At 40.1% G+C, this 22,590-nt stretch overlaps 1 protein-coding gene across 1 annotated transcript in view; it reads right to left on the bottom strand.

Moving 5' to 3' along the window:
- Positions 1-2,056: 2,056 nt before the first annotated feature.
- LOC143844664 (uncharacterized) overlaps positions 2,057-22,590 on the bottom strand; it is a 209,860-nt gene continuing 189,326 nt past the window's right edge. Inside the window, exons 6-8 of the transcript XR_013234084.1 lie at positions 8,174-8,250; positions 6,733-6,958; positions 2,057-2,774 (exon numbers count right to left, since the gene is read on the bottom strand). The gene's annotated coding sequence lies outside the window, so the exon portion shown is untranslated. The remainder of the gene's footprint in view (positions 2,775-6,732; positions 6,959-8,173; positions 8,251-22,590) is intronic.

Genomic DNA, 22,590 nt, shown 5'->3' with positions numbered 1-22,590 from the left:
GAGATATAGAAGGAGAGATGGTCTCTTCGGTACACTGTATGATCCAGCACAACTGCTCTCTGTTGCTGCATTTTTATTAGGGATCCTCAAACATCTGCAGCTCAACTCACAGCCTTTTCACCAATCACAAACCAGTGAGTTGATTTTTTTAACAATCAGTCCAGCTTTTCATGAACAGTTTGAGCCTCTTCACCAGGTTATTTTTCAAGTGTTCGTAGAGTACAGTACAATGGGCTGTATTTCATTCAGGTACATTTTCATATGGTCTGATGGGAGTCCTACTTTCCATCTCCTCCATGCCTTAGAAACCTGTTGGTCCTGCCCTTCAGTCAGCGATCAATCATATATTAATAAGCATATCAATCAGCAACTAAACAGAAACAATTTATTTATGTTGTTTCACACATGAACATTTTCCACATACCTGTATTGGAGATTTAGTTCCTCTCTCACATTTAACTATATGACTAGACCATCCATGACCCTGAGTGGAAACATCTCACATACCGTGCAGTTGCAAAATCCCCTGCAAGGCAAGGCAATGAAATTCCAGCAGCACAGCAACTGTACAGATGAAAAACTGTTCAATAGCCATTCAAGGTGAACAGCATACAAACAAAAAGATCACGTATTCGGCTTGTGGCTGATCCCCACTGTAGAACACAGTATGTTCACCTGTCAAATACATTGACCAGATAGTGTATGCCATCCTTAGTTTTTACTTATCATTTCATAGCTATCTACTCAGGGATACTATCGGGCATGTACACTCTTATGACTGTTTTGTCAGTACAATGGGCAGCTGTGTTATTTCACATATGGAGAACTGAGGTTGAAACTAACTTTCTTGAGATTGTGAATGAATGAATTAATTAATTAATTAATTAATGAGGATTGAAATATGGAACATATAAATAGCCTCCCAAAGTCAGTTAGCTGTGAGACTGAGTTAGCACTAAAAGGAAACTGCTACAGGAATCTAGATGTGTCCTGTCTCAGGTGTGTACAGTGCAAAAGTTACAGTGGTTTGACCTGATTATCAGTTGCTTTTCTTGTCTTTAATGACAGTTTAATCCAGGGGTAGTCAAACTGCGGCCCTCCAGATGTCCATGGACTACAATTGTAGTCCATGGATATCTGGAGGGCCGCAGTTTGATTACCCCTGATTTAATCCCTTTGCATATTCTGATACAAAAGTAAACAGTCAAGAAGGTAGTATACTTCTTTTCCATATATAAGGAACATCTCATTCCTTGTGATAACTTGCCCATCAGGTCCGGTAGTTTGGATTCAGTAACATATGGTGGGAATCAGCAGATCAAGTGCAATAGAGATTTCAGTAGAAACAGACTTGCTTCCCAAAATGTTGATTTCCACTGCTGCAGGAATAAAAGAAAAAATAACGGGAATCACAAAAATGGCTATGAGGTAGTTATGCAATACATAATAGACTCGGACTACTTGAAATAATTGTGTTACTAAAACAATGAAGAATCCCAAGAATCCCCAGCCATAAAATGTTATCATGTACAGGGCATAACTACAAGTTTCACATAGTTTCACAATTTATGTTGGACCCAGAGGTGATTCATGCCACCTCAAGTGGTCCTAGACTGCAGAATATAAATCTACCGACCTTTCAGCTACTACTAATTTAAGGCCTGTCCTGCCTTCAGTGAAGCAAGCACCCCCCCCCGCTTAGCGCTAAAGCTTTCTCTCAACACATCATGCTACAGCAGAAGAAACCTAGATACTGTAATTCAGTCTGTTTGTGAAAGATCATTGTAATAACATCCTTTTCTAACAATGCAAAAAAAATCAATGTTTTGCCATTAGTTATTGTGGTTTGACAGTGTATCTATTGAAATGGAACTTGATAGGAGTTATCACAACATTGTTTTACCATATGCTCAGTGTGCCCAGTTGTTTTTCCAAATGCCCATACCTGAGCTACATTAGTGCATCAATAACATGCATCAATGCATGTTATTCTAATCCTTTAGGTATGTAATATCTACATAAAACAGAAGAACATATTCAAGACGACTTTGTTGCCTGGCAGGAGGGCATGATATACCAGCAGCAAGGACATGACACATGTATTTGGAATGAACAAGGCCACAGCTTTTATTATAACTCCTACAGGAGTGTTGGCATGGTATGGAGAAGAGTCCAATAAAAAACACTATCAGCCGACCATGAATAAACCATGGTCCCAGATGGCACCCTGGAGTCTCTACTATGGCATCAGCCTACAGCAAGGCACCCCTTGCCATTGAAACCCACTCTGGGGATCCAATGGGCATAAGCCTCTGTCTGGTTCCCCAAACCACCTGGCATGTCAGCATGCCATCCCAGCCGGGTTGGCACACCCACTTACATATGTGCCATCTCTTATGGAGACCCCTGTGATGGGAGAGACTGATTTGCAGACCTGTTCCCCCTCCCAAAGGAAACCTTCCATGCCAAACCGCCAGCTGTGACAGAATGAACATAGAACCAACCTGAACTAATTTAACAATAAGAATAAACAGCCTGCTATATAGGAAGGGAGGGTGGAAAGCTTCCTGTCAAACCGCCAGGGTGCTCGGTCCCTTTTATAGGGGTCAGCAATGCCCACACCTCCCCCTGCCCGCTGACGAGGTGCATGCCTCAGCGAGTCTCTTTCCCCCGGCTTGCAGAACGGTGCAAAGAATGGCGCATCTTCCAAGGCTGCTTGGCTCGCTCTTCTGCGGCTGCAACCTGGAGCCTTTGGTGAGTCACGCCTCCGATTCCTGTCATTATACATACACGTTCATTACTTGATGACTGCAGAAACGACGTGTCAAATATCTATGGCATGTTCAACAAACAGAAAAGCCAAAGCTATTATATAACCTCCAGTCATTACAAATAATATCTTCCAGTCCAGGTGATCCATACATTCCATTGAGTATTGGGTGATTCAAGATATAAAGATGCATTCATTTATTTATTTGCTGACTGACTCACTGATTGATTGACTTACTTGCTTTCTAAAAAGCCTGTTTTTCTTGTTGAGACTCCAGGCAGATCATGAAGTATAATACAATCTATCATTAGGACAGTAAAATCAAGCATTTGATTCTTGAACACTCTAGTCCTCTTCACTCAACATATCTAGAGAGGAAAGGGCAGAAAATGAGCAAGATCAAACCTGATGGCTCTGCCCCTTAGTAGGCATGATCACTGGAATATAACTTTTGAAGTTACATGGGTGTCATCTCTGTTAATTTTAATGTTTCTGGTCATCAAGACTGAATCCACGTGCATACAGTTTTGATGTGCCTAAGTGCTTACCTTCTGGCAATTCCGTGAAGGCAGAGTTGATTAGACTTTTTGGGTGGGGGGCCTTCCTAAACCCTTCCTAAACTCCAAGCCATTCTCCCATCTTCCATTCTAGGGCAGGATGCTTGAGTGCATGGCTGCTCTCAGACTGATTTTCTGGACCTATCTCAATATGGCTTCAGCCCAGTGTTTGATACAGAGACTGCTTTGGTTTCCTTGGCTGATGATTTCTACCAGGAACTAGACAGGAGAAATATGATCCTGCTAGTTCTGCTGAATCTCTCAGCAGTTTTTGATACTATCAACCATCGTTTACTAGTGAACTTACTCTTCGCACTGGGACTGTGAAAACATCATATTATGGTGTATGAGTTCTGTTGAAGAGCATCTCAGAAGGTTATGCTGGAGGATTCCTGACCCATGCTTGTTACCCTGTGGGGTTCTGCAGGGATCAATCTTATCCTCCATGCTATTTAATATATATGTGAAGCTGCTGAGAGAGGTGATCAGGAGGTTTGGACTGCTGGCAGTCTGAGGAGAGGATACTGATTTTGGTGGGCTCCGCAGGGCTGGATTATGACTTCCAGGAGCCCTAGGCACTTTGTGGGCCCCTCCCATCATAACAATATCAATATTAAAATTATTTTTGCTATAACTTTAAACACTTCTCTGTGGGCCCTAAATATTTCATTTTTTCTCATGTGAGAAACAAATTTGGCCCTAAAAATTCATTTTCCCCATCTGATTTTAAAACAAATTAAAACACGTTCATGGGCCCCTAAAAAGTATTGTGAGCCCTAGACACTGTGCCTAATGGATAGGTCAGCCCTATGGATAGTTCTTCATGTGTTCATGGCAGAATATAGTTAGATGAAAACAGGAAGATCAGAAAAGAATGTTCAAGAGAAAAGGGGTAAAAGAACATACACGCTCATTACTGATTCCAAAACATGGTTTGTAGAATCATCCAAATTGAGCCCCTGGGTGTCCTAGGTAGCTTTCACCATAAGTCTACAGTTGCTTAGTATTGTTCAGAGAAGAAAACCATATTGGTTTGCCAAAAACTGTTCCAAGGAAAATTCCTTTTGATCAGATTGTGAATATTCAGGGTTCCTCTAACTGCAGCAACATTTGGATCAAAAATCACATGTGTATAATTCGGAATGCTCTTATTATTGTTGGGAATCACTTTCCATTTGCTTGAAGGCCTGGTTCAGTATTGCTCAACCAACTTTCATTTACATTTAGATGGGGTTGGGTCCTTTGCAGTATTTGTGAAGAGTTCCATATTCATGTACTTTTTAGTTTCACTATTGCATTAAAGCAAAACAAAATTGAAAATATGCTTGTAGCTTTGGGACTTATAACTCCTGTTATTTCAGCTTGGGGCCTTTTTTTAAAGGACTTGCTGATTAGAAGATGGGCAGTTGGCATTCTGTTAAAACAGACAATCAAAAAATGTTTTATCTTGGGAGCTCCAAATATGTAAGTTTAGTTCCATTTTAACTCACAGGGTGCATCAATTGTATTTCGATAGTAAGATCTTATTTTTCTGCAAATTAAACATAATTCATAAGCTACCTGCCATTTTTTAAAAAAAACTGGAAGATGGTTTAAAGGGATTTTTAAAAATACTACCAAATTATATTTTAATGCAAATATTAGGGATCAGTGTGAACATTTCACACCTCTTATTGTGCATCGTTTTAAAATTGAAGATCAAAACAAACCACAAATGTTTGCCAAGCAAAGAGTCAAAAACACCATCATAATACTAATAATTATTATCTGATTAATGATTTACATAAAGATGAATCCAAAATCAATCAAATATTTTGTTAGAAAACAGAAAGATACATCATCAACCTAATACAAATATTACATTGTCATTGATAAATAGAAAGTCTAAGAGAAAATAAAATTTAAAGACTCATGTTCCACCTTTATTGTTTCTTAGATCATTAGCTACTTTTAACTGAAGAGTGTTGTAAAAGACACACTGGTTCCTATTCCTGGGGTGCAAAGAAGGGTGCTTCAGTTTCTACCAAAAGAGAAAGACAGACAGAACTGGCTCAAGCACTGTCCTGCTTAATGGGGAAAGAGGAGGGGTCTGGTATAAATAAAAGGAGAGAAAATATTCTCTTTTTATCACTCACTCGTTTAGAAAAGAAACCACAGGTGGGATTCATGAAAGCTTATAGAAGTCAAGAGAGGTCAAAAACCAATTTTCTCACTTGTTGAAAACACCCTACTGATTCTTTGAAGGGATTTTTTTTGTATTCTTGTCCAGAGAGGCAGTTTAATAGACAGTCATACAGCCACATTGAATATTTTTTCCCAAAGACTACACTGGCATTGTATCTTGTCCCTATACTAAATATGGATCTATATGGTTGTCAGTGATTGGGATCTTAGCTATTTGTCTAAAGGGCCATGTCATTAACTAGAGGAAACACAATTTTGTGTGTGATATATGTTATCTTAATTTGCTGAGTTTCTGAAGATAGGACAGAATATAAATTCCCAAATAAATAAATAAATAAATCTATTTAGACCATTTATATGCATGAATTCTTCCCTTCTGCATTATAGACATCAACTTGAGCTCTGTGAACTTTTATAGCCCTTAAAATGCCTAGTTGTGTTCATTAATATTTGTGTGCTAGCATCAGAAATAATATGGATATCCCAGTAACTATTAAACAGGTTACAGATACATTTTGACAGAAAAATATACCTACCAAGATTGATGTTTCTTTATCAGAATTTGCAGATGAAAGGAAAGCACTTTACAATGTTTAGGATTTCCCATTCTCTAAATAATTAATCATCATCTGCAAACTTTGCTACCTCACTTTGTTACCTTGCTACCTGAATCTTATCAAAACAATTGCTCATTTTCAGAGGTGCCCTTAATAATATGCCTTTGTTAGGAACCACTAAACACTGGGCCATTCCGCACAGAAAAATAAAAAGCCTTACACCAGCGTCATGGTGTAACGCTAAATAAAAACGCGCCTCATGGAATTCCCCACCTGCTGGCTCCTCTGCTGCCGTCTTGCACTTCCTGGGATTTTGCATGGCTGCTTGAAAAGGCGGAAGAGGGGAATGTGCTATACACACTCCTCTCTTTCCCCTGCCAATCAAGACAGGGGAAGTCATCTGATACTTTTGCTTATCAGAAGTCAGCTAAATTGTATTCCCTACAGCATATTACAAAGTTTATCCAGATATAGTGCAGAATTTGTTTCATCATTAATATTAACAATTTTCTGTTTGCTAATGTTATGCATTCAAGAATTAAAAATGAATAGCATAATGAATGTGTGTGTGTGTGTGCACAAGCAATTTTATACATTTCTGTTCCAGCTTCTAAGAAGAAATATCATGATAAGGACTGGCAGCCATTCTAACCTGTGTACTCACAGTTGCAGTAGACTTGCTCTGGGAATTACCATTGTGGGTCCCTTATAGCTCTTCAGACCCAATGTGATGTTCACTGATGCAGAATTCAACTAGCAATCTGAAAGACTCTTGCCAACAATCCATTCCCTTGTGTGCATGTCAGGAGCTGGAGGCAAGATGCTTGAAATCACATATTACCTCAGATTCTTGGGATTCAGGCCTGGCAAATGATCTGTAACTATTTCTTCTGGATCACCAAAATGAGAAGAGGTATAATTTAATGTTTTCATCTCCCGTTGACTTCAAATATGGGGGGAAAGACATTATACGATAGCTTTAAAGGTAATGCATCAATAATTGCAAAAGTTAACAACAGGACTTCGGATAAACCGATTATCACTACCAAAGAGGCCCCTAAGAAGCATAACTCAGAAAAATTAAAATACACAGTTAAATCATGTAATTTAAAAAAAAAATAGAAAAGGAGCAGGTGAACTGGAAACCAATCTTAGTCTGCAAACACCTAATAAATAAATGTATTTAGGTATTTCATCAAAAGGAGAAAGATGAACAAAGTAACACCTCAAGGGGACAAAATGGCTCATTCCAGAGCAGACAGAAAACCAGAATAGCCACCTGGTCTTCTCAGAGTCAAGACAGATGGAATATTTTCACCTAGCAAAACTCTGAGAAGACCAGGTGGATATTCCGGTTTTCTGTCAGCTAGAAATGCAACAATCAAGATTTGGCCCAATCAGACCATAGTATATGCGGGGAATGAAAAACAACATAAAACATTACTTCCAACACTAGAACACAATCAGAAAAATTGTGACCCAACAAGTTTCAGTTTCCTGGGCACTGGGGGACAGAAGAGTTAGAAGGCAAGAGAGGGTCAGCAAATATGAACCATTTACCACAGTTGTCCAGCCAGATCATATAGCAAATATTTTCTCCAGCAATGAGTATTCCTGAATAACATTCATGTGTAAGAATTTCCTTGCATAGCCTGGCATAGCATGCCTATGAGTACATTCTGTTCGGACATTTGGCATGTGCACGCATCTTCAAAGCATATTTATTCAATTCGCTGCATAAATGTAATAGTCTTGTGAACTTGGAATATACATGGATGCCTTTAAAATGTTTCTATTTCCTTGTAAATCACCCATCAGACTCTGCAATTCTGGTTTTACTGAGTTTTAATTGTGCTCTCTAGGTATATGTCATGTATTGCAAGATGAATCGGGTAAATTATGAGTATTTCTGAAATTATAAAGGAAAATCTCAAAACACCATTAAAAGGATATATTCCACGTTAGTTTCAGCATTTTTCTTAACCAATTAACTTTGGGTAAATTCCATTTTTTCTTTAAGCAAAGTTTTATCCAGCACCATCACAATGAGCTGTAATAAAAAGAACTGTATTTTTTTTTAACAAAGAGGTGGTTTTGAAACTTACCCCACGTATGTTGTCCACAAGCTTCCTTATTGAAATTTCTGAAAGGGAAATCTATTCCTCAAGTTCCAAACACAAATCTGGAAAAGAGGTCATCATGTGTGAAGAAAAGCCTTTCATCAAAACAGTAACATTCAGGTCCTTTTCCCACAACATGATCTATTTTCAAAGTCCACTACTCATTTTGGGGCTTCTGAATTTTATATTCTTTGGTATTTTGTGGCAATTTATCTTCCTTGTCACATTTAAAAAAACAGCATTTATTGTCTTCAACAAATGAAAATGCTACAAGTTTTCAGTCTTTGCTTTCTTGGTTTAATTTTGTATGAAATCCACGTTCTTCGCTGCATAAAGAAAATAAAATGTTTGCCTAAATTCACTACAAAATGATTAAACAATCATTATATCTTGTTTATCTTTCTATCATTTAAATCTTATCTTCCTACCATAATCATTTTTCTTTTCTTTAAAAAAAAACTTTCTGCCTGTCTTCCATTTCAGTTCCAGGATGAGGCTGTAATGCAACCTGGCTGAAATTCCTTTCTCTGTTAAATCTGTATTTGAGTTTCAGAATAAATCGGATTTTCTTGGACACAGGCTGCTGGCTAAAACACAGTGCTATTTTTATAGGTACCGCTTGGGCTCAGGTTGCAAATGAAATTCAGTTGGTTAACTGCTCATAATGAAAGAGAAAGGAGGAAGCGTAGGATGTCACATGGCTCCTGCTGGAAAAATTCTTTTCACTAGGGTTTTTGTATGGCTGCAGCATTCACATCAGCTGAGCAAAAGACATGCCAGTGGAAAAACTACATGCTCCGGGCTTATAATAAATACCCATTTTTTTCCTCTTTTTTTAAAATGGAATTGACGGAAATTTTACAGTGAAATTGAGTTTGGTGTCTCTTCTACTACTGAATTATCCAGCACAAATCCCTTACCTTCAGAGCCCCCCATGACTCTCTGCTCCCACATTATCTCTTTCATCATATAGCTGTACAATCCAGGCTGAATCTTTTGCTCATCTTACCCTGCAAGCATAAAATTATACCACAACAAGCATAAATCTGCAAGAATTTGCAAAGGGACATCTCATTTTCCCCTTCCCCACTATTTCTCTTCCTGAAAGCCCCCAGAGCCTCTATTTCTGCTTCTTTATATTCCAGCTTGGTGGTTAGGAGCGCACACTTCTAATCCGGGTTTGATTCCCCATTCCCCCACATGCAGCCAGCTAGGTGACCTTGGGCTCACCACAACACTGATAAAGCTGTTCTGACTGAGCAGGAATATCAGGGCTCTCTCAGCTTCACCTGCCTCACAGGGTGTCTGTTGTGGGGAGAGGAGATGGAAGGCGACTGTAAGCTGCTTTGAGACTCCTTCGGGTAGAGAAAAGCAGCATATAAGAATCAACTATTGTTCTTCTCTTCTTTCTCTTCTCCCCTGTCAATACCAAACATACTTTAATCTGCCTGTCTTCAGACACACACCCCCCCCTCCAGCTTCTGTCTAGGGAAATTATGACCTAGTTGTGCAGTGCTGGCTGGTAGGCCAGGTCCACTGGCATTGTGGGGGACATGGCCATCTCCTGTATACCCATCCTCACATTATTTACCCTTTTCTTTCTCGTAGCCTCCATATCACTCAAGGCATCCTTAAACAGGGGGAAAGGGGGAGGAGAGAGGCTACAGCCCTAATCCATAGGAGGGAAGGGATTGTATAGAGCTCCTGGAAGTGTGGGGCCCATGGCATGTGCTACATGGGTAAACTGCACCTGGCCCCTCCCCCTGCCTTTTACTGAGAGAAAGGAAGCCAAGAATAGTCTCTATCTAGCACAGGCCACTGAAGGCTCTGGTTTTTTTGAAGCAATAGGTGTTCGGTTTTTCATTTCTGAATTTTTTTGTTACGCCTCCAAATTTTTTTCTTACGATTTCAGATTTTCCTGAAAACGTGATGTGTATTTCAAATTTGTAGAAAGGTCCATCTTGCCAGTTCACGGCTCCTGTCATGGATTTGTTTCCTCAGATCTGGCTGACTTTACTGCTTACTGGGCTATAAGATCGGGTCCTCCCCTGCCCTTGTGGCATCTGGATCCCCCTGGGGCCATTCATCGCCCCAGTTTTACATCTGTTGACACTGCTGGAAATTGCTGAATGAGGAATATGGGGCTACTAGGATGTTATGCCTGCCATCTTTGTCTTTTTACACGTTATTTTACTGTATTGTATTATTGGCAAGGTGGTAACCTTGCCATCCTATGTTTTTATGCTTTTTATGTTTTTATGCTTTTACTTGTTGTGAACCACCATGAGCCGGCTGCTCTGAGACTTAGCGATACAAATTTCACAAACAAACAAACAAACTGGAACCTTCAATATTGTGGGGGCGGGGTAAATCCCTTCTCCCTCTGAACTGCATCTTACTCCCATCAGGCTTTAACCTCCACTGCAAGGCCAGCACAGATCTGGCTCCCTTCCTTGCGTCTATCCCAGCAACCCTGATATAGTATCTGGCCTCTGCTACCAGGCCTATGTTGTCTACTGTCCCCTTCGACCTAAATGCCAGCAAAACAGAAGCACCTCTAGCTCCCCTCACTGCCTCCACTCTCAGCAAACCCAATGAGGCTTCCAGTCTCTGCTGCCAGACCTGCCACATCTCCACCCTACCACTGCCTCCAGTGCTGGTAGCCCAGTGTAGTTTCAGTGAACCCAGCATGGTCTCCAGCCTCTGGTGCTGGGCCTGCTGTGTTTGGGGAGGATTTAATGTATTTTTGAAAGTTTTCAGATTTTTCTGCAAAATTGAGGAGACTCAGGAAATCTGTCTAGTGTCAGTCTTGCTCCATTTCATGGATGTAGATACCTGCAAATCAGCAAATCACATGACTATTAGGTATATAGATTATATACTAAACACCAAACCAGATGGGATTGGGCATTTTAGAGTGATTTAAAAAGCTGTGAGGGCATGATCGCTTGTCTTGCCTGTGAACATTTTCAGGTGCCAAAAGCAATCACAGGCTGTGGCATTCCAGCACTTGATAAGGCAAAGAGAGGGAAACAAGAGTGTTTCACCCACCATGCTGATTTGGCCCTTGCAGCATTTTAAAATTATTTTAAAACAGTGGTGGGATCTAGGCATGTGCAAAAGAACCTATTTTGGGAAAGGGAATAGTTATATTGGACCCAGAAAATATTGATATTTCCTGAAATTCCCAAATCCCAATACTGGTATGGCATTGTGATTCAGAAAATATTTGGGAAAGTCAATTTTTTTTATCACTGCAGCATGTCAAGGGATCAAAATCCATTCAAATGCCTTGATGGAGAACATGCCAAACAGCTAGTTGGTTTTTGGGTTTGCTTAAGAGCCCAGTTTGAACCACCACCACCACCACCACCACGCCTGCCTGCTGGCAGCCAACTGGCAGCTATTTTAGTGATCCCTTTCACTTTCCTCCCTTTGGAAGGAGGGAAAGTGAAAAGTTTTTTTTTAAATGGATGCCAGCTGTTAAATAACAGCTGATGGGTAGACCTCAAAAGCTGCTAGGTTTAAATGGCCAGCAGCCATTTCAGGAATTCATTTGACTCCCCCCGCTCCTTCCAAGCAGGTTTTAGAATGGCTGTAGCAGTCCTTTCACTTCCCTTTGTCTGGAAGGAGGGAGTGAAAGGGTGTCGCTGCCAGCAGCGTTTAAGTGGCTGCCATCAACCTGCTAGGTTTAAATGGCTTGCAGCCATTTCAGCAATCCCTTTGGTTCCCTCCCACTTGGAAGTGGGGGGGTGGAGCTACATTGACAGCTGATCTGTATAGCTGAATACACCTGAATAAAAGCCAGGGGCAAACTGCAGCTTTTATTTGGGTCAGCTATAATGGCAGTTGAAACAGATGAGAGAATCTGTATTCAGCTTTAAAATGCAGGTTTTATTTTGCAATTTGGGTGAGCCAAATGTAAATCCCTGTGATGTCATAATGGTGTCATCATATCTAGCTCAGTCCTAAGGTCATTTCTTTTACTTCTTTATCTTCATTACCCCCAATTCCCTCCCTGCATAAGGTGGCTCACAACAATAAAACAAAGGCAAGCATCCAATAAAAACAATGTTACCATCAATTTATATTTGTTTGGCCAAATCCTCTGCACCTTCTTACTTTTTTTCTCATTTGGGTAAGACTTCTATTTTTTAGAGGAAGCCTTCTTGCCTCCTGTGGCCTCCTTGACTTTATTCCTTAACCACATTGTTTTGAAGGTAGCTGAATCTGTGGCATGGGTTCCCTCTGAACTTCAAGTATTGTACCTATAAATAGGTTTCAAGCAACCTTAATAACTGACAGTTATTGTTCTTGCTTTCAACGTCATTCGGAGTAATCCTATCTTTCTTAGAAATCTCCTCTTCCAAAATCAAATGTTGTCACCTTGATTTATTAGCTGACTTTCTAATTACCTCAATGCTGTACTTAACAGCATTATGTTTACAGTTCCCAAATGCTTCAACAATAGTCACATCTAGTACAGACCACCACTGAGGAGCAAGTCCAGCACTGCCTGCCTCTGAATCATTTTCCTGACAAACGTTTCCTAGCACAGTTGTCATGTCTGGATTTTCTCCCTTCTTTATCATGAATGGAATATGCAGGAAGCTGAAGTCAAAATTTCCTACTTGGATTACCTCCCTACTCATTTGTTTTATGAGCAACTGTTCCAGGGTTCGGTGAACTTTTCTTTTTCCATCTCCATATTACCCCTCATAGTACTGATCAGATGGGCAAAAGGACTTCCTTTGTTTAAAGTGACCTTTCTGGCCTGCTATCTCCATCCACAGTGATAATGAGGAAGTGGTTAAATCTCTTGTGTTTTCTATCGTATTTGAATCTGTGCCCTCTTTGACTTACGGTGTCACGCCACCACACACTACATCACTGTCCTTTCTTTAGGACTCCGTCACCCTCAACCATGCAAAGGTCTTTTGTCCTCATAAAGATTTCCACTCATTTCCTCTTAACACGGCTTCTACTTTAAACACCATCCCAGAACTCTTTTGTTCTGTCTCACATACACACACCTTTCAAACATCTGCTCAAATCCCTGAAGCATTTTACTGAACCCAAAGATTAATCAACATTTCTGAAACTAAGCCTAAATTAGAGCAATTACATTTATTCATATGCTTCTTTTTTATTATTTCCTACTCCTGTTCCATCTTTTCCCCTTGAATATAGATTTGAGAGGACTCAGCAGACTTGGCTCTGGGTTTTGGAAAAACTCCCCCTTAAAGAGTGATGGGCAATGGCATTTTGCAAGTGACAAGTCACTTATCTGGACATTAAAATGCCATTGCTTTTTCCACCGGGTTCTTGAGGGCAGTAAGGATGATGGAGTTGGGATCTGAGAGGGAATCTTTGCAAGAGGACTTCCCCCCCAAAAAAACTAGGAGTGAGAACGGATACTAGCCATGCCTCCAAAGCACAACATTTGATGTTTTTCAGTGTCCAGAAAGAGAGAGAAAATGAACATACAGCTGCCACCTGTTGTCTTTAATGTCTCTTCTTGAAGTGGGGTGGCAATGATAGCTAATCCTCTTTTCCCTTCTCTCCACCACAGCCCTCCTACCTGGATCTGATTGTTTGGTCCCTGAAGATGCCTAACCTCTAGGGGTCTGATCGGACTATGTGTTAAACATGAGTTGGGTTAAATGTATGTGTCACATCTGTTCTTATGCTGATCTTAAAAATGGGGGAAGACCCAAATTGGCTGCTGAGCACACAGGATGGCTGGAGGAGCATCATCATTCCCCCACATCCACTCCATATGCTTCTGCTAGCAGAAAAAGACTGGGGGGGAGGGGCAGCCTGACTAATTTGGGTCACCACTGGGGAGAAAGATAGAAAATAAATATTTAATAAATTAAAAGTATTCAAGAAACTGAGTAATATAATATTCTTTCAGAAATAGATGGCAGAACCTACATTAGGCAGAAGTCAGAGACAGGGCCAGCTTGGAGTGGTAGTTTTCTAATCTAGAGAGCCAGGTTTGATTCCCCATTCCTCCACATTCAACCAACTGGGTAACCCTAGGCCAGTCACAGTTCTCACAGAGCAGTTCTGTAAAAGCTCTCTCAGTCCTGCCTTCCTCACAGGGTGTCTGTTGTGGGCAGAGGAAGAGAAGGCGATTGTAACCTGCTTTGAGACTCCTTTGGGTAGTAAAAAGTGGTATATAAAAACCAACTCTTTTTCTTCTTCTATAAGCAACAGATCCAAAAATGCTAGTTGCATTGAAGTAACGTCATTTTCTGATTTGAAGCAATGTGTGGTTGCAAGCTAAGGCCTTCCTGGTAAAGTTGAGACCTTTCTTAAGAAAGGATTGTGAAAGGAAAGGATTGGGCCTATAGTCTAGTAGTGCAAGCAAACATGCATGATTGTGTCAGATTTTAGTTTTTCACCATGGGTTAAGTCAGTTATGCAGAAATAGAGTTCCGCTTCTACAGATGCAGACTTCCATTGTTTCCCTATCAGGTAGCAGCCCAAAATGCTCCCCAAAATCTTGCTTCTGGAAATCTTGCTCCATTAGATCAGGAACAAGATTTTTACAGAGTATTTCAGCCTGCCATGACAAAGAAGAGTCACAAAAAACAAAATCTATGGACAGAAGTCCATGTCCTTATACAGATCACAGCACTGTATCTAACCTCTGTTGTTATTCCAAAGTTCATATGAACAAAGAAAGAAAATGAAAAACCCAAGAGCATGCCTGAGTGGCTACTAATGCAAGTACATTCACTTGCCTACAGTGGACATGACTGCTGGATCTGAGAAATATCAATATTGACTTTTGTAAACACAACTGATGCCTCCTCCAACCTCCTGACAGATCATACTGGGAGGGAGGGGGGAGGTTCAGGTCTTGTTGCTCTGGATGCAACTTTCTGTATCATGCAAACTGCTTAAAACTGAAGATTTAATATCTTTATGGAATATTCTTCATTCTCTCCTCTGCCCCCTCCTGCCAGCTTTGGGCAAAACAGAATAGACTAGGAAATAAGTTGATCACATGAGTCAGAAAAGCCGTCTGGAAAGAAACAGTTTTACTCCGAGTTACTGTAACAAATTACAGCCAGTTGTATTTGTTTCCTTGAAACGAGTCACATGCCAGTCTCTTCCTCGGTTACCCCTCCATCTCTTCAATGAATGACTGAGTGACTGATATGAACTGTGCTCTAGGCTGTTTTTGATCTAACTGCTCATGTGTGCACTTAGATCAGCTTAGGGGACCACTTGAAGCTCAAAGAGAAATGAATCCTTTCAAGAAAGGAAAACAAATAGTGAAAATAGAAAACAAATTTTTCTTTTTTCTAAAAAAGGAATGCACTAGTTCTTAGGGAAAAATATGTTTTACTGGTATAATTACATTTTGTTTTCTAAGTGAAAATGGCATAGAAATATAGCCATCTGATTTTTATCTATGCACCCAAGGAGAAGAGGTATGCAACATGTGTATATGGATTTGAAAATGTAGGATTAATAACTTTTATTTAAAATATATTTTGGGGGGAAACTTCACTATGCATGATATAACACCGGAAGCAGAATCAGCCTGTTTGCATAAATCAGAGGTAATTGCAGAATACTCAGGGGGAAGCAGCTTCAGATCACTAATATGTCATGAAGCATACCAAGTGAGTGGGTGCCACTGGCTTTGACTTAACACTCCTTGCAGCAGGGGTCTCCAACAGGGTTATCTCTGCAGTGAAATGTGTTAATATGATAATAAAATGTATTTGGAAAATAGTTATGGTGCCTCTCCAGAATCCTGCTTGATGTAGCTTACAAGTTTAAAAACAACAGCAATAAAATTTTTAAAGATGTGAAACAATCAAGATTAAAATTAGCCATAAAATTATATCATATTACACAGTCTTTCAGGTAGTGTGTTGGATCTCCATTTTATGCCAGCAGAATGCTAGTCTGCCAACAGAATGCTCTCTTGTCTTCTTCTACTTCTTGCTGCAGGCCTCTGACCTCCCCAGAATCATGTCCTTGGGGGATAGGGGCTCCACAGGAACAGCATGAGGGGCAAACAGGTCTCCAGTGGGAGGAAGTGAAAAAATCAGACCTATTATCCGAAAATTTTCTAAGGCTCAAATCCATGAGTAATACATATGTGTGTTTGTGTGAATACCACTTTAGTCCCCAGTGGGGACCCAAAGCATCTCACAACATCATTCTTCCCTCTGCCATTCTTATTCTCTTAACAACAACCTTGTAAAATAGATCAGGCTGAGAAAAGTGACTGGCCCAATGTCACCCTGCAAGCTTCCATGACACCGTGAGAATTTCAGTATGATCCCTCAGGCCTTGATCTATAACTTTATGCACTACACCCCATAAAAGGATAGCCTAGTTTGCATTGGATAATATTACTGATATGTCTGAATCTCAGAAAAGAATCTCCAAGAATATTTCCCCAAAGCCCATACTTGGGAGACATCCTGGAATGAGACATGTAGAAAATATTCCTTAGATGGCACTATCATAGAAGCATGCATGCTGGCATTTTTAAAATAATTTATCTAGAACCATTTCATTCTGAACAAGAACAGAGAAGTCTCAGGTCAGTACAATGGGCCTTGACTGACAGTAGGCCTTGAGTACAGCTCACTAGTAACTCTGAGGGAAAAAGGAGTCCTAGCACTATGACACGATATTCTTTTCATTGGATAAACCAGGAGGTAAACCTAGCAAATATGTTTTCTGAGCTGACACTCCTGTGCAAAACAAACCCAATACTCACAAGTAACTCAATTAATTGCCATTATTAACAAACCCTATATGAGATATCCTGCTCAGATTTTCTCACTATAGAATAGTTACTGAAAATGTATTGCTTTAATTATTTTCAGAATTGCCAGAGTTATACTTAAATGGCCTCTCCCTTCCCATTCAATGTTGGGAAAATCTGATGATGGATCTCATTTAACTTGACCCTAAGGTCCAAATATGCTACATTTTCCAATAAGGTGGGTCAGGAGTTCCCAGACTCAAACACTTTCACCTCAGTCATGCTTCTGGTGCAAGGAACGTCACCTTTAAAGAATGCAGGAGCCCATTTGACTCAGGGCAAAGGTGTAGTGAGTGAGGGCTCCTACCTCTCCCATACATACCCCCTATTCTCTAATCCAAAAAGGCCTCAGTGGAGAACTATCTGCATAATTGGAGCTGCATGTGGAATATTTTGGTCAAATGTACTCCAAGTGATAGAGAGAACTCCACAACGAGGAAAGTATGGGGAAAAGTAGGATCCCCATCCTCCCCCTTGCTTCTCTCCTGAGTCAAATCACTTCATGCAAGGCTTTAAATGCCACATTTCCCACAGTTGCTGCATATCAAAGGTTGGGTCTGGGGAAAACTGCCACAGCTTGTTAAAAACGTATTTAGTTCTATGTTTCAGTGCTAGAAGACAATGTTATAAAGGACAAATATGTTACGTTCTATTGGAACTATGACATTAAAAATGTAGTAAAATTTTATATTGTGAGGTTTTTTGTTTTCCAGATTTCAAGAAACCCACAATGTTATGAAGACTATTATTTCACTTAGTAATGTTTTCATTAATTTTTTAGCTGTATGAACTTTACGAAGATCAAAGATACTTTGTGTCTGCTTGTGAAGCACTGGTGAAAAACAAAACAAACCCATTTTTACCATTCCATCAAAATGCATAGAGAGCTCTGGCCTGTTTAATCAGAAGGACAATTTAATTTCATTTTTAGTCACATGGATTACAATTTGTGGATGGATAAAACGATAGTTTTGATCATTCAAAAAAAAAAGCAATTTGTATCCTAGCATAGAATTACCCTGCACTTTAGCTAAAACCACCATTATTTAGAAAATAATTAAGTGTAGATATTGATTTTAGAACAATCATGAGATTTTGCTGTGCTGTAAGACCAAATTCTAAGCATACAACACAAGTTGGAGATGAATTAACTGTCCTTAAATTAAGGAATATTACAGCCAGTAATATGACAGTCTTCTTTATGATCCTGTCTTGGGTTATAATGTGACAGGGAAAAAATGTAATGTTTCCAAAATGACAGTTTTTAGATTTGTGTTGCCTGAGGTAGTTCAGCTGAACAATAAACTATAATTTGATTGATGGAAAATTGAAGTGGTTCATCTAACTTGCCAGCCTGTCATACCCACAAGGCTTTAGTTTTGCATGTATGATGATGTATCACAGTTTTAGAGATAATGTTGTTTGTATTATACATGAAATTTTTTTGGCACAAAAATGAAGACTTCATTACTCAGTAAAGATCAAAATATGCTACTATGGAGTGGCCAGAAATCAGACTTGTCTGAGGATGGGTTTGTAGGCATAAATGTGATTCCTTTCTAAAAACAAATAATAAATAACATATAGGCTGAGGCCATTTTTATTTTCATGTGGAATTGCCATAGCACTGATTATGAAATTATTAAGGTAAAGGTGGAGGACATTTGCACCCAAGAGACACAATCAGAGGAAGGGAGTTCTGCCTCTTTACCAAATGAATGTTGCAAAATCCTGGCCTGGTCAGCAGAAATCCTTTAAAAGGGGCAATAATATTTTATAGATTTATAAAGACACTGTTTAAGAGAAAGGAGATCCATGGGAAAGTAATGCAATCACCATGAAATATATATGTGTGCCTATGAGTGTTGTGTGTGTGTGTTATTTTTTTAAAGCCAAATTACTGATTCAGCTTTCTGTACAGCACAAGCTATTTGAAAGCTGCATTGCAACAGAAGTTAAAGTATGCTGTTGGGGAGGGGGCAAATCTAGCACACAACAAACAGGGATCATTACTATACAAATTCATATAAATGGTTGGAAATACTGAAGGATATTGTATGAGTCTCCTATATCACAGCGTAATCCTATGCAGAATTATTCTAGTCAGGGTTTGGAGGAGGGGGAGTGGCTCGGTGAGGCCCATTATGCACGGCTGCCGAAACGGTGATTTCGGGTCACATGGAAGACCGGTTATGCACGGGGCAGGGCACGACGGTGGCAAAACGCAGAGTAACTGATTATGCACACGGCGATCCGGCCGCCGCTTCTGGTTGTGCCCCGGTCACCCGGAAGCTGCGCTTTCTTCCGCGTTTCGCGAACGCGGCTTTTTCGGCGGCATGCACCAAAGCTGCGGCCGGTTGCAGCCGGCACCATGCGTTATCGGTGATTTTAGTTGCTGCCATTCCACCCCGAATGTGTGCTAAAACCCCCGTGCATAATGGGTCTGAATGAGCATCTACTTTGTATGCAGAAAGTTCGTGATTCAATCCCTGGCCTCTCCAGTTTAAAAGATCAGGAAGGAGGTGTTGTGAAAGACCCCACCTGGCCCTCTGGTTAGCTGCTGCCAGTCTGAGTAGACAATACTATTTTGGAACTATGGTCTGATTCAGTATAAGGCAGCTTCATGTGATTATATATAGAGGGGAATTCTTCCTAGGATTACACAATTGATGTCCTATTTGTTACTGACTCAGAGATGTTTTCTATGTCACTTGTTTAGGAAGTGGAAAGGGAAATTGTTCTGATTTAGCAGGGATTAATCTGAATGAAAAAACATACTTCTATAAAGATATTACATTTCTAGAAGCTGTCATATATGTCTACAACTAAAGGGGAGATGGGTATCCTACACCAAGGGCCATTTCGCACAGAGCTCAAAGTTGCTATTTGGTTGCTGTTAGCGAAATCGCTACTTCAACTAGCGAAATGTAACTAGCTGTGCCCGTAACGCACAGCTGCGGTTTTTGCGGAATTTAGCACTTTCACTTCTCGTCACTTTCGTAACCCACAGGCTTCCATGTCCTCTATGAGGTGATGCACTCAGGGGGCTCCACAGTGACTTTCGTATTTCTAGCACAGGAGGAGACCGCCCACAATATAATGAACCCAATCACAGGGGTACACCATAAAGTTTCTAAGAAATATATTGTGGTTATAAAAACATGACTATTAATAATGAAATTTAAATTTTGAAAACATTTCCCTTTTTGTTAACCTTTGTTGGTTCCTAGCGGCCATATATATACCAGGAGATGTTGAATAATGTACCCTAGCTGAAAGTACAGCCTTTCTCACTGACACTCAAAGAGAATCACAAAAATGTAAAAAAATATAAGATGTCCAATAAGCAATTCAATAATGCTGCAATTACAGAATTAGAAAACTAAACTACATAGGCAAAGTGAAAAGCAGGATCTATTATATGAAGATCTCCAAAATTATTTATTGTGCAAGGCAGCAGTTAGACCATTTGTCTATGGTCCCCTCTTCCCACTTCCTCTCTTTGATGTTTATTGGGGGGATGGGAGGCTGAGTTACATTGCCATGTTCTGGGTTTTGCTGTATAACTTTTATGTTCATGTAATGTTTTAATGGGGTTTTATTGGGGTTTGGATATGGACAACTGTACCCCACCATGTGCTGATTCTGGGAGTGGCAGGTAATAAATCTAAATCTAAATGATGATGATGATGATGATGATAAATGTGTATGCCATTTTTCCAGGGACTCTACCAAGACAGGTTACAAAATAAGACATAATAAAAACAAAACATTAAAAAGTATTAATCAAAACCAAGATTAAATCCAGGATCATAGACCCAGGCGCTGCATTAAAATGTATATTGCCAAGCAGTTTGGCACACTAAAATGGTGTTAAAGAGCACAGAAGCACTTGGGCCTGGAACCCCAACGGAAGGAATGCAGGCCCCAGGCAGGCCACAAGGGGAAGGGAGTGCCATTAGTGAAGTGCCATTATTGAAAAAGCCCTACCTCTTACTGCCACCCAACTAATCTTTGAAGTCAGAGGCACTGAAAGCAGAGTTTAAGAGCCAGATATTTACTGGACAATATGTGAGGAGCTGATCCTTCAAGCCCCCTCAACCCAGGCCATTTAGAAGGAGAAGAAAAGAAGAGTTGGTTCTTATATGCCGCTTTTCTCTACTTGGAGTCTCAAGGCGGCTTACATTCATGTTCCCTTTCCTCTCCCCACAACAGATACCCTGTAGGTGAGGCTGAGAGAGCCCTGATATTACTGCTCGGTCAGAACAGCTTTAGCAGTGCTGTGACTAGCCCATTGTCACCCAGCTGGTTGCATGTGAGGGAGTGGGGAAACAAACCCAGCTCATGAGATTAGAAGTCCACATGAGATTAGAAGTCCTAACCACTACACTAAGGTGACTGTCTACCTTTAGGTCTTAAAGGTAAGAACCTGAATTTTGCTTAGAAATAAACCAATAAAGACTTTTCAGCCCCAGTGATTGCATCCCTGTACCCCACCCCTCACAATAGTCTGGCTGCTGCATTTTGGATAAGCCTAAGAAACTGGGAGGGGGGTACATTCACCCTGTTGGTTTAGAAATATCTTGTAGATGGCATGTGTATGCAAGGGACTCTGGACTGGGGCCATCACAGCTGACATTATGGGAAAGGTTACTTTGAGGGTAAAGACTGACTGGTATTTCATTCAAATGAGAGAAAAGACCTTGCACCCAAGTGATTCTTGCTGAGTTTTCATTCTGCTCACTATTCAGAGTGCATAGACCAGCCTTTCTCAATATTTGTTAACATTGAGAAACATCCTTCAGGCTTTCAGAGACCCCAGAAGAGGAAGAATCATGCAGAATATGGTTGGGAAGCATAGCTATGTACATGCCCAACAGGAGGCCCTCCCTTTCTCCAAACCCACCATTGACCATTGGGGAGGTTGGTCGACATGACCATATATGGTCATATCACCTGATAAATGTTTAATACATTAAAAATATAAACAATATTTAACTCACACCCATTTTGGAAACCTTTTCAGGGCCATCAAGAAACCTGAGGGGTTCACAAAACTTTAGTTGAGAAAGCCTGGAATGGACAAAAATACTCAAAACACTTGGTGTCCCCATTCTCTGAACAATTCTCCCCTTCCACCATACTTCTAAATCTCTATTGTCTCTTTCTTCTCCAAATTCCTACTCTCCCTGGTACTTCAGTTCCATACACAACCCTTCTTTCTCCTCCCCTTCTTTGTTTTCTTCCTGAGATCCTGAGCTCTGCAGCTGGTTATATGAATGACAAAAAGTACCAACCAATCAAAGGGAAGAAACATCAATACAGTGTTAGAAATGGCAAGTCGCCATTCATCCCAATAGGCTTGCTAAGTATTAATATTGGGTTAAATTATTTGAAAACCCCACCCTCTTAAATGTATTAACTTTCATTAATACAAACAGTAGATTTTCTTATAAGGTTCATATTTTTAACATGTACTCTAATTTTTTAAACACTCGACTATTCTTGAGAAAAAACATTTGAGTCCAAGGTGAAAGGTCATCTGTTTTATTATGAAACCATGTTCTGTTTTATTAAACTGGCAAACAATGAGTAT

This window comes from Paroedura picta, chromosome 9, assembly GCF_049243985.1.
Source record: "Paroedura picta isolate Pp20150507F chromosome 9, Ppicta_v3.0, whole genome shotgun sequence".
NCBI lineage: Eukaryota > Metazoa > Chordata > Lepidosauria > Squamata > Gekkonidae > Paroedura > Paroedura picta.
This window is presented reverse-complemented; position numbering and strand designations above follow the sequence as displayed.